The sequence below is a fragment of the Arachis hypogaea genome, chromosome 15 (assembly GCF_003086295.3).
Source record: "Arachis hypogaea cultivar Tifrunner chromosome 15, arahy.Tifrunner.gnm2.J5K5, whole genome shotgun sequence".
Lineage (NCBI taxonomy): Eukaryota > Viridiplantae > Streptophyta > Magnoliopsida > Fabales > Fabaceae > Arachis > Arachis hypogaea.
This window is the reverse complement of record NC_092050.1, coordinates 47,034,021-47,046,800: the sequence shown is the minus strand read 5'-3', so window position 1 is coordinate 47,046,800 and position 12,780 is coordinate 47,034,021. Positions and strand designations below refer to the sequence as shown.

At 40.3% G+C, this 12,780-nt stretch overlaps 1 non-coding gene across 1 annotated transcript; it reads left to right on the top strand.

The window, feature by feature from the left end:
• The first annotated feature begins 10,443 nt into the window (after positions 1-10,443).
• Positions 10,444-10,547, top strand: LOC112753853 (small nucleolar RNA R71). Its single transcript, XR_003178217.1, has one exon. It is a non-coding gene; the product is annotated as a small nucleolar RNA R71 (small nucleolar RNA).
• Positions 10,548-12,780: the final 2,233 nt, after the last annotated feature.

Here is a 12,780-nt window from a genome sequence, read left to right as displayed (position 1 = left end):
CAAATGATCATAAATGTATTCAAATCAATGCAAAACGCTCCTGAGCAAGAGGATTACGTAAGAGTGGATATGATAGACAGTTTGGTGGAAGAAACAGTGGAAGAAAATTTTCAAGAGCAAGAAGGAAATCAAGGGGCAACAGAGGAACAAGTGGCTGAGACCTTCACTGAGCAAGATGAAAGACAAGATAGCAATGAAGATGTGCGAAAACAAGAACTGAAACCTTTACCCATCCATTTCAAATATGCATTCCTTGGCACATCGGAGAGCTTCCCAGTAATCATTAATTCATCCCTGACAAAGAAGGAAGAAGGAGAACTTCTTGACGTACTCAAAGCTCATAAGGATGCTTTAGGATGGACCATTGATGACCTGAAGGGAATCAGCCCTGCAGTATGTATGCATAAGATCCTCTTGGAAGATAATTCCAAACCAGTGGTTCAACCGCAAAGAAGGCTAAATCCTACAATGAAGGAAGTTGTCCAGAAGGAAGTAATGAAGTTGTGGAATGCAGGGATAATCTTCCCAATATCTGATAGCCCATGGGTAAGTCCGGTTCAAGTTGTGCCAAAGAAGGGAGGGATGACGGTCATCACTAATGAGAAGAATGAGTTGATCCCTACTAGAACAGTGACTGGGTGGAGGATGTGCATAGACTATAGAAGATTGAATGATGCCACCAGGAAGGATCATTTTCCTCTCCCATTCTTGATCAGATGCAGGAAAGGTTAGCCGGCCATGCCTATTACTGCTTTTTGGACGGATATTCTGGGTATAATCAAATCGTGGTGGACCCCAAGGACCAAGAGAAAACTGCCTTTACATGTCCATTTGGAGTTTTTGCATATAGGAGGATGCCTTTTGGGCTCTGCAACGCCCCTGCCACATTTCAAAGGTGTATGCTCTCCATTTTTCTGATATGGTCGAAAAATTTTTAGAAGTCTTCATGGATGACTTCTCTGTTTTTGGTGATAATTTCAATGCTTGCCTAAACCATTTAACTCTTGTCTTGAAACGGTGCCAAGAAACTAATTTGGTTTTAAACTGGGAGAAATGCCATTTCATGGTACCCGAAGGGATTGTTCTTGGCCATAAAGTTTCAAGAAAAGGGATAGAGGTTGATAAGGCAAAGGTTGAGATTATAGAAAAACTCCCTCCACCAATTAATGTGAAATCTGTTAGAAGTTTCTTGGGGCATGCTGGATTTTACAGAAGGTTTATCAAGGACTTTTCAAAAATAGCCAAACCTTTAAGTAATCTGTTAATGCTTGATAACCCTTTTGTTTTTGATGAAAACTGCCAGCATGCATTTGAAACTTTAAAAAATAAACTCACAACAGCACCAATCATCACACCTCCAGATTGGGAATTACCTTTTGAACTCATGTGTGATGCAAGTGACATTGCAATTGGTGCTGTACTTGGGCAAAAGAAGGGAAATTTGCATCATGTCATATATTATGCAAGTAAAGTGTTGAATGAGGCCCAAAGAAATTACACTACAACAGAAAAAGAGTTGCTAGCTGTAGTCTATGCATTTGATAAGTTTAGATCATATCTGATAGGATCAAAAGTTGTGGTTTACACTGATCATGCTGCACTTAAGTATTTGATGTCAAAGCAGGATGCTAAACCAAGACTCATCAGGTGGATACTGCTCCTACAAGAATTTGACATTGAGATAAGAGATAGGAAGGGCACTGAAAATCAGGTCGCTGATCATCTGTCAAGGCTACCACATGAAACAAGTCAAAAAGCATCCCAGCCCATAAATGAAAGCTTCCCAGATGAGCACCTTCTGCAGATCCAGCAAGCACCTTGGTTTGCTGACATAGCAAATTACAAAGTGGGAAGGAAGATACCGCAAGAATTCTCTAAGCAACAAGTGAAGAAGTTGATCAACGAAGCAAGGAAATTTTCATAGGATGAACCCTTCTTATTCAAGAGATGCTCTGATGGAGTGATCAGAAGGTGTATTCCTGAAAGTGAAGTGAGGGACATCTTGTGGCATTGTCATGGTTCAGCTTATGGTGGACACTTTGGCCCAGAAAAAACAGCCGCAAAAATACTGCAGAGTGGCTTCTATTGGCCAACTATCTTCAAGGATGCCAGAGAATATGTACACCAATGTAATGAATGCCAGAAAGCAGGAGGATTAACAAGAAGGAATGAGATGCCTCAAAACTTTATCTTAGAATTAGAATTGTTCGATCTATGGGGAATTGATTTCATGGGGCCTTTTCCTCCTTCCTATTCTTTTAGATACATCCTGGTAGCAGTGGAGTATGTCTCAAAGTGGGTGGAAACCATAGCCACAACCACCTGTGATGCACAGATCGTCCTCCAATTCCTTAAAAAGCACATCTTCACTAGGTATGGAGTGCCCAAAGGTCTTATTAGTGATGGTGGTAGTCACTTTTGCAACAAACAAATGGAGAAACTCCTTCACAAATATGGAGTAATTCACAAAGTAGCCACACCTTACCATCCTCAGACTAATGGCCAAGCTGAACTTGCAAATAGAGAATTAAAGAAGATCCTAGAGAAAACAGTGGGAATCACAAGAAAAGATTGGGCTAGAAAGCTAGAGGATGCATTGTGGGCTTATAGGACAGCTTTTAAAACTCCTATTGGCAAGTCACCCTTTCAGCTATTGTATGGCAAATCCTGCCACCTCCCTGTAGAGCTTGAACACAGAGCTTTTTGGGCCACTAAACTCCTCAACCTTGATCCCCAAGCTGCAGGGGAAAAAAGGTTGTTACAACTAAATGAGTTGGATGAATTTAGACTAGAGGCTTATGAAAGTGCGAAGATATACAAGGAGAAAGCTAAGAAGTGGCATGACAAGAAGATCACAAAGAAGGAATTCAAGCCAGGACAGCAAGTGCTCCTGTATAATTCGAGGCTTAAAATTTTCCCTGGCAAACTGAAGTCTAAATGGACTGGCCCATACTTGGTGACAAAGGTTTTTCCCTATGGGAGTATTGAACTGCTAGATGAGGCAACAAAGAATCAATTCACAACAAATGGTCACAGAGCAAAGCTATATTTGGGAGGACAATTGGATAAGGAAAAAGAGGTTCAACACCTCCAGCCCTCTTAAAAAGAATTGAAAGATGTCAAGCTAGTGACAATAAAAGAGCGCTTGTTGGGAGGCAACCCAACCGGAGGTAGTTTTCTTTTCATAACTTTTTCAATAAGAGTGTTGGATAACTGCTATGTATTGCAAGAAGCTAAGTTTGGTGTTGCACACCAAAAACAATCGAAGGGAGAATGCAAGATGCTAAGTTTGGTGTTCCACCAAAACTTCATTCTAACTTCCTGCACATTGCTAGTTCCAAGCAATCAAACAGATTATTCAACAACTTAACTATTTTTGTTTAGTCCCAATATCTTAACCTTTAGCAAGGACACAAAAGTTTGCCCAGAGTTAACCTGTTGAATCAGAAGAAGTAGCAAGGAATTAAGTGGGAATTAACCACCAATTGAAGGTCCCATGCATAAAGACTCAAAAAGGGGCACAACAGAAAGGAGAACAAAAGAAATGCAAACCAATAGGTTGTATCTATACTTAACCTTTACTGTTGGGAAATATTTTTGATTGATGTCTTGATAAAGTGTTCATTTAGTTCAAACAGATTCAAACTTCCCTTAGAACAAGTAAAACTAGTCTATGTGTATGCTTGTGTATTCACTTTCACTTGACAAGAAGCATGTGTTGTCCCCTGCATCTTTAAATTCAATAAAAGAACAGTTTGAATGTGAAGTAAAATGGTTTCTGTTAGATAGAAGTAGAATAAAAGTAAGTGGTGGTATGTGTGTGATTGTATAATAACTCACTTTTAGTGGATAAAGAGCTAGGATATCTCCTTCTAAGTAAAGAGTGGCCTACTGTCTATGAATCTCAATTGAATTAAATTCCGTGGTTAGAAAGAAAAACAAAAAGAAGGAAAGAAAAAAAAAAGATAGCCAAAAAGTGGCAGAACAAAAGAAAAACAAAAAGAAACAAAGCTGGACACCAATAGCTTGAACTTTGAAATATATGCCTGTGATGTCTTTGTACTAGGATCTGCTTGGATTAGTAAGCTCTTAGGAGTGCCTCAACACTCGGTGACTTGGGTTAACTAATCCGGGATCATCAGCTGAAAGTCCACTATCAAGAGCAACCTAACTACAAGGCATTTAGTAACCCAAAGAGGTGCTGGGCATCAATGTTTTAAGAAGGAATGTGAGCCAAGTGTCTATGGTGAATAATGTGTCAAGTATAAAGAAAAGAAAATGAACTTGCTACACATGACACTCAAATAAAGCTTATGAACAAAGTAATAGCCAAGGATAAAGGAATAATGAGAGGTCATAGCAGTATGTCACTTGAAGCTTGAAGGAGACTTTCTAGGCCTAGGAGTCAATAAGAAGTGAGTATTGGCATATCCACACAAAACCCCATGAACTATCAATAATACTCTGCTAGCATGAACATCATCTTCTATTTCATTCTTTCTTCTCAATAAATCTTTTCTTGCTTGGGGACAAGCAAGCTTTAAGTTTGGTGTTGTGATGACAAGTCATCCTAGCCTATTTTAGCTAGTCTTTTTCTTTTGTTTTCATTAGAATTATGCACTTTCTTGAGCTACAAGCAAGCTAATTGAGTAGATTTTCATGTTTCCCTTGATTGAACCAACCATATATGAATTCATGCCATTTCATGAGGTTTTATGCTATAATTGTTGCATATTATGAAAGAATGAATATCTCATGATTTTGAGCATAGCTTTGATGAGTTTGGTTGATTAATGATAGGAGAAGAAAGCTTGGAGAAAGGTTGAAGCAAGAAGGAATGGCTAGGATTGAAGAGAGGACAATGGAATAAGTGAAATTGAACCAGGAAGCAAGAAGCTGGACCTAAAGTTAGCATCAAACTTTTGCACAAACTTTTGGTTGAAAAGTTAGCCCCAACGTTAGCCCCCTAACTTGGAGGCTAACGTTGGAACTTGAAAATTCTCCCCTGGGCTCCAAAAGTTTGCGCCAACGTTAGCCCCCTAACTTGGAGGCTAATGTTGGCACATGAATTCCTCCCTGGCCATCCAACGTTTGCGCCAACGTTAGCCCCCTAACTTGGAGGCTAACGTTGGCACATGAATTCCTCCCTGGCCATCCAACATTTGCACCAACGTTAGCCCCCTAACTTGGAGGCTAACGTTGGCACATGAAAATTCAATGAGGAAGGAGCAAAAGTTTGCGCCAACGTTAGCCCCCTAACTTGGTGGCTAACGTTGGCGCCACTAGCACACAAGGCAAGGCCAACGTTAGGGTCAAAGTTAGACCCCTAACGTTGGCACCAACGTTCATACCAGCAAATTGTGCTAGCTGCTATGAAAAGTTGGAGCCAAAGTTAGACCCCTAACTTTGGCTCAAACTTTTGGTCCAACTTTTGCTAACCTCAAAACCAGTTCAATTGGTTCACTTTGGTTCTTCTCCAAACTTCAAGAGCAATCAACCAAGGCCTCTTTCAACCCAATTCCACCAAGAGCAAAGGCCCAACTCAAGGCTTGAAGATCATTTGAAGAAAGTGTATAAATAGGATAGAATTCAAGTTCTTCGGAGAGCTTTCCTTTTGAAATTTTCATAATAGTTTTCGGAGAGCTTTTGTTATTGAGTGAACTTTAATTTCTTTGTTTCCATTGCTTTCAATTTCATTTTACATTCGTCTTGGATCTTGGATTGGAGAATTGAAGAAATTCTGTTTCAATCTCAATCTTGGATCTCTCTGTTTCTTTACTGTTAATTGAATTTCATTTCCGGTTAACTGCTCTTCATCTATTCTCTTTGCAATTTACAATTCCCTTGCAATTGTTCTTGTTGGATCTAGGAAGGCATTGAGATCTAGACTTGGTTTTCTAGTCTCTGGGTCCTGAGATCCAAATCCCCAATTTACATTCTGTTTCTTTCCTTTCTATGTTCATTTACTTTTCTGCTTCATATCCGGTTCAATCTCAATTCCCTTTCCTCTTCTGTTTAATGCAATTCAACTTTTCCTTGTTTAAATTCTGCAAATCCATTCCCCAATTCCCTTTACAATTCCAGCTGTTTACATTTCTTGCACTTTAAGATTCCGTAATTTACATTTCTTGCACTTTAAGTTTCTGCTATTTAATTTCTTGTCCTTTATGTTTCAGCAATTTATTTCTTGTTCTCTTTACTTCAATGCAATTTAATTCTGCAAGTCACAAAACCATCAACCAAATCTTGATTCGCTTGACTAAATCAACCACTAAGCTAAAATTGCTCAATCCTTCAATCCCTGTGGGATCGACCTCACTCCCGTGAGTTTTTATTACTTGATACGACCCGGTACACTTGCCGGTTAGATTTGTGTGTTTTGGGAGAGATTTATTTTTCCTCCAAAATACTCATCAGTTTAGTTGCTGTTCCATCATTTGCCTTTGCCACTCATCTTGCTGAGTCCTCCATCTTGAAAGTGTTTCCTCTTGCTGCCCCATCATCTGTAATTGAAGCTCTTTCTGAGCTCCTTGGCCTTCCAAATATTGTCTAGATAAGCCATCAATGGCCTCCTGCGATTCGTGCATGTCCAAGGTCTGTTGTGCTGATCCCTCTGTGATTTGGCCTTCCACTACTTGAGGGGCTGTCCTCTTTCTTTGCTTCCGTTGAGGCAGGGGGGATGCTGCAGCATTCATCCTTCGGACCGTTATTGGAATGCCTTCCTTTATCCAAACGGGGTCCTCATCTTCAAAAACCACCCTAGCTTTCTTGCATATTCGGTAAATAGTGCTGGGGTAACCTAGTGTTCCTCTTGAGTCACTTTTCTCTGCCATCTTTCTAATTCCTTGAGCTATGATCTCATGAACCTTGATTTCTCCTCCCTTGAGTATACAATGCACCATTGTTGCTCTCTCGAGATTCACCTCTGAGTTGTTTGCAGCTGGGAGGATAGATCTCCTCACTAGCTCAAACCACCCCTTGGCTTCAGGAGTGAGGTCTGTTCTCTTAATGAACTTTGGTTTATTTCCAGCACCTCTTTCCCAGTCAACTCCTGGTACACAAAGGTCTCGTAAAAGCTGGTCATAATTGGGGTTGTTGTCCAATCTTGAGTGATAACTTTCTTCTTCAAACGGTTTAGACCGTAGCTTCAATGCCCTCATTACACTCATGGGACCAAAATCTACCATTGTTCCTCTCACAAAGCTTGTATATGACTCATCTTTTTTATCATACCTGACTGCATTTGCATAAAATTCTCTTATGAGATTTGCATTCACCTTCGTGACCGGGTCAGTGAGGAGCTCCCATCTTCTCCTTTCTACCTTCTCTGTGATTTCGGTCCATTCAGTCTTCTTAACTTGGAATCCTAGCTCATAAATGATTTCCTTATCAACCATCCACCCGTATTGCAATGCATGATGCAAGCTTCTAAATCTCTTCTCATCATATGGGTGTTCTTCCATGGGTTCCTTCCCTTCTCTTCTCTCAGAACTTGAAGATGCCATGAATGATGGTTAATATGTGAAGGTGGTAAGGTTGTGGAGACTTTTGGTTGTTTAGGGTTTTATGGCAGTGAAGAGAGTAGAAAAAAATGTTTATAATTGATAGAGGGTGTCTTGTACAGAAAGGAAGAGTGGTGAAGGGTGTGTGATGACAATAAAGGGTAATACGGACAAGGGTTGTTTATATAGAGAAGTTGTGAAGGAATGGAGGGTGTAGATTGATGAAATAGTCACTTGATGGACGGTTGGGGTTATGCATGGCTAGAAGACAAGGATCATCACTTTATGATGGGGATTGCTCGGTCTTCTAGGGGTCCCATTTTTTCAATGTTGCATGGCAACATTTTCCAATGTATTCCCTCTTTTTGTGGTGTCCGAACTTTCTTTGTTTGGCTGTCCAATCTATCCCTTTTAATGCTCCTTTTTCTTTCCTATAAAGACAAACTAAGTAAAGTAAGAAAAGATATTAAAATGACCATATAAATTTTATGGCTAATATTAATAAAGGGGAAGAAGGGATTTGATTGTTTATCTATGAATTCCAACTAACTAATTAACTATTGGTGGGTCCTTATATGCATTTTGGTGGCACCATGAGGTGACACCAAACTTAGTTTGAATCACTGTGATGAAAGTTTTGTGTTCAAAGCTCCCAAGACTAGCATGCAAATTGGTTTGCTTTAAACACCAAACTTGTTCTTCACTATATTCTGCATAAGAAGATTTTCACCAATCTTTTGTTAAGTTTGGATTGAAGCTCATAAAGATTGACTTATTCATTATCATCTGAAAGCATATAAAACATGGGTTGCCTCCCATGAAGCGCTTCTTTAGCGTCACTAGCTTGACGTTTTTCCTTCATCATGGTGGTTGGTAGTGCTTAAAGTCCTCCCCTCTTGCTGTGGACTTGTATCCATTGGTTGGATCAATAATCTCCACATGTTCCAGGGAAAGAACTCTGTTGATAGTGAAGACCTTGGGTAATTGAGATGGCACAGTAGAGAGATTAGAGGGAATATCTGGGAAGTAGGCTGAGACAACTCTATCCCCTGGAGAGAAGTCTTCCGTAGGGATCTTCTTGTTCTTCCACCCTCTTGGTACCTTCTTCTTTGTTTCTTTTGAGGTTGCCTTCCCCTTGGTGACCTCCTTTTCTAAAGGAGCTGTGGTGCTGTCTTCACCTGCCTCTAGAGGTTTAGGTTCCTCCAACTTTTCCTTGAGCTGTGGCAACTGCTGTTTTCCTTGTTTGTCAGTTAAGGGGATCTCAGAATGAACTGGCTGTGCTTCAGTGCTTGTTTCCTCCTTCAGTGTCTCATTATCATTTGTGCTTAGTTCCTTGTCCTCTTGATCTGTTTCTTGTGAGAGTTTGAAAACATTGAAGCTGAGTCGTTCATCATGGATTCTCAATATTAGCTCCCCTTTCTCTACATCAATAAGTGCTCTGGCCGTAGCTAGGAATGGTCTTCCCAATATGATTGGATGAGTGTGACTCTCTTCCATGTCCAGAATGACAAATTCTGTTGGGAGAAAGTACTTCCCAACTTTTAGCAACACATTTTCCACCACTCCTATTGCTTGCTTTTGAGTTTTGTCAGCCAGTCTGATAATGACATCTGTGGGCATTATCTCATTGATCTGCAGCCTCTTCACTAGGGATAAGGGCAGTAAGTTGATGCTGGCCCCTAAATCACATAGTGCTCTGTCGAACATGTTTTCACCTATGGCACAAGGTATATGAAAACTTCCTGGGTCTCTTCTTTTTGTAGGCAACTCAGGTTGAATAAGGGCACTACATTCCTTGTTCATCACTATAGTCTACCCTCCCTTGAGTGAGCTTTTCCTGGGAAGAAGTTCCTTCATATACTTGATGAATGCAGGCATTTGTTGAATTGCCTTGATGAATGGTATGTTCACATGCAGAGATGCAAACAAGTCTAGGAACCTTGAGTATATTCTTTTTCCCACAGCACCATTGAGCAGTTAAGGGAATAGTGCATAGAGCTTCAGCAGCTCTTGTTGTGAGATTTCTGGTTCTTTGTGATCTCTATCCTCCTCTTTGGTTGAGTTGTCTTCAGGTTGTTTGCACACTTTGCTTTGCTTGTCTTCAATCTCTTGATCACTTGTAGTGACCATTTTGCAATCTTCCCATCTTACTTTCTTTGCTTCTCCCTTGGGGTTTCTCTCCGTGTCACTTGGGAAGCTATCAGTAGGTTTGGGAATCTTCTCAGCTAAATATCCCACCTGAAATTCCAGCTTCTTGATGGTCTCACCCTGGTTCTTAATATTGGCTCGCACCTCCTCTTTGAACACCTTATTTTCTTGAATCTCTTGGTATATTGCTTCAAGTAAGGCTTCAATCTTAGAGAGCTTGTCATCAATTGATGAGTGATTCGGAGCAGACGTGCTGTTTTGGTTTTGATAAGTATGTGGAGAAGTGTTGTTGTGGGGGTGTTGAGATATCCTCTGGGTGAATTGCTTTTGATCTTACTCACTTCCCCACCCAAAGTTCGGGTGATTTCTCCATCCAGGGTTGTAAGTCTTGGAGTATAGATCATAGTTTTTCCTTGGTGAATTCCCAATGTAGTTGGCTTGCTCCTGACTCCCCTCTGCTTCTTCATTCACTCCTTCTTGGATTGTTGATGAAGATGAGATTGCTGCTACTTGGTTCCTCTCCATCTTCTTGGTGAGGTCAGCCAGCTGCTGGGTAATGAGCATGTTTTGGGCCAACAGAGCATCTACATTGTTTAGCTCCATCACTACTCTTGTGTTCCCTCTTTCGGAAGCATAGAAGTAGTAATTTTCTGCTACTGTTTCAATAACATCTATGGCTTCCTCAATGGTCTTCTTCTTGTTCAAGGATCCTCCAGATGAATGGTCTACTGCCTTCTTTGACTCATAAGAGAGCCCTTCATAGAAAATGTGCAGCTGGACCCATTCGTTGAACATGTCAGGTGGACACCTCCTTGTTAAGTCTTTGAACCTCTCCCATGCTTCATACAGAGTCTCACCATCTTGTTGGCTGAAGGTTTGAACCTCAGCTCTCAGCTTATTGATTCGTTGAGGAGGGTAGAATCTTGCTAAGAATTTGTTCACCACATCCTCCCAAGTTGTCAAGCTCTCCCTTGGGAAGGATTCCAGCCACTTGGCTGCCTTGTCTCTGAGTGAGAATGGAAATAAGAGCAGTCTATAGGCGTCAGGATGAACACCATTAGATTTCACTGTATCACATATTCTCAGGAAGGTGGTCAAATGTTGATTGGGGTCTTCTTGAACACCTCCTCCAAACGAACAGTTGTTCTGAACAAGGGTGATGAGCTGTGGTTTAAGTTCAAAGTTGTTGGCATGGATTGTTGGCTTTTGGATGCTACTTCCACAATTGCCTGGGTTTGGATTAATGTAAAAGCCCAAAACTCTTCTATCCTCCCCAGCATGATTTGCTCCACCTCCTCTGCCATGGTTGTGAGTCTCTTCTTCATGATGATTTTCAATGTTTTCTTCCATGTTTGGTTCAAAGTATTCCTCAAACTGTTCCTCCTCTTCTTCAGCACCAACTACTCGTTTTTCTTTTGCCTCCCTCCTTAGTCTAAGGAAGGTTCTCTCCAGTTCAGAATCAAAGGAAGTTGAAGCCCTGCTTCTTCTCCCTGTCATACAACCAACAAGTACAAGCAGAGAAAATAGGTGCAGACAGTATTTGTGTCAGAATTGCTGTTAGTTGTGGGTGATGCAATATATCAAACAGTTAGTGGGTTAGCAAACAGAATTGAAAATAACAAAGAAAAAACAAAAGAGTAGAGGGAGAAGGGAAGAAGTATAACTAAAACAAAAAGTAAATCACTCAAACAGAAAATGAAATTCACAAAATAAAATGCTCAATCTAGTGATCTTCCAATCTAATCATTGTTGATGCACAATCAATCCCCGGCAACGGCGCCATAAACTTGATGCACGGAAAACTTGTCTCTCAACAAATCTCCCTTCGGCAAGTGTACCGAAGTTGTCGTCAAGTAAAAACTCACAATAGAGTGAGGTCGAATCCCACAGGGATTGATTGATCAAGCGACTTTAATTAGAAGAATATTCTAGTTGAGCGAATCCAGGATTTGGGTTGAGAGTTGCAGAAAATAAAATGGCGGGAACGTAAATAACAGAAAAGTAAATGCTAAAATTAAAGGACTGGAAGTAAATAACTGAAAATAAATTGCAGAATTGTAAATGGGAATGGGGGCTTTGCTCATAAAAGTAAATGGCAGAAATTAAAGAGAATAGGTAAGATCAGAGATGGGGAGTTCATTGGGCTTAGGAGATGTTGCAATTCTCCGGATCAAGTTCATTTTCATCTCTTCCTCAATCAATGCACTCATTGATCTCCTTGGCAATCTTAAGTGATTGAATTACAATTTCTTGCAATTCAATCTCTCAAATCTTGATCAATAGCCAATTCCTTGGTCAATTGCTCATGAGAAGAGATGAAGTATGGTCACTGATTATACCACATGCATTTTCCAAATCAAGTATTGAGAGGGTTATAGTCACATACCCATCCAAACCTAATTTGGTCCAGCATGAGAAAGCATTTCTAGCTTGATCTCTTCATTCCTCTTTCAAGGTTCAAAAGAGATCCAAGTTTGAATAGCTTCTCTTCCAAGATAACTACTCAATTGGATGAAGATCAAAAGCTTTCAAGTAAAATCAAGAGGAAAGATAGAAGAAGAATAATGAAAATTAGTATTGATCCATCAAATTACAACAGAGCTCCCTAACCCAATGAAAGGGGTTTAGTTGTTCATAGCTCTTGAAAATGAAAACAAAGATGGAGAATACATCATAAAACTAGAATTTGCAAAGAAAGTAAAATACAGAGAGTAGTTCTCTTTTTCCCAGCCTCCCGAGCTTCTTTACAATTCAAAGCTACTCCTATATATACTACTCTTCTCAGCTTCTAGTTTACTCTTCAAGTCTTGGGCCTTTGGATCTTGAGTTTGAAGCAGTTCTTTTCTTCATTTGGGCTTGGCTTTACTTGCAGAGAGAAAGTGCTAAGTGGGCAGAGACTTCAGCTCAGGACGTTAGGGGTGTTAATATTTAGTGAGAATATAAGTTTGAGAACGTTAGTGACACTTAACATTGTCACTAACGTTCCAATGCACCCCTTTGCCTCACGTTAAAACCCACGTTAACTAGGTTAACGTGGCTTTTAACGTTGCCTTGTTAATCCTTCGAGAACGTTAGTGACACTCAACATTGTCACTAACGTTCCAGTGTGCCCCTTCTTGTTTCACGTTAA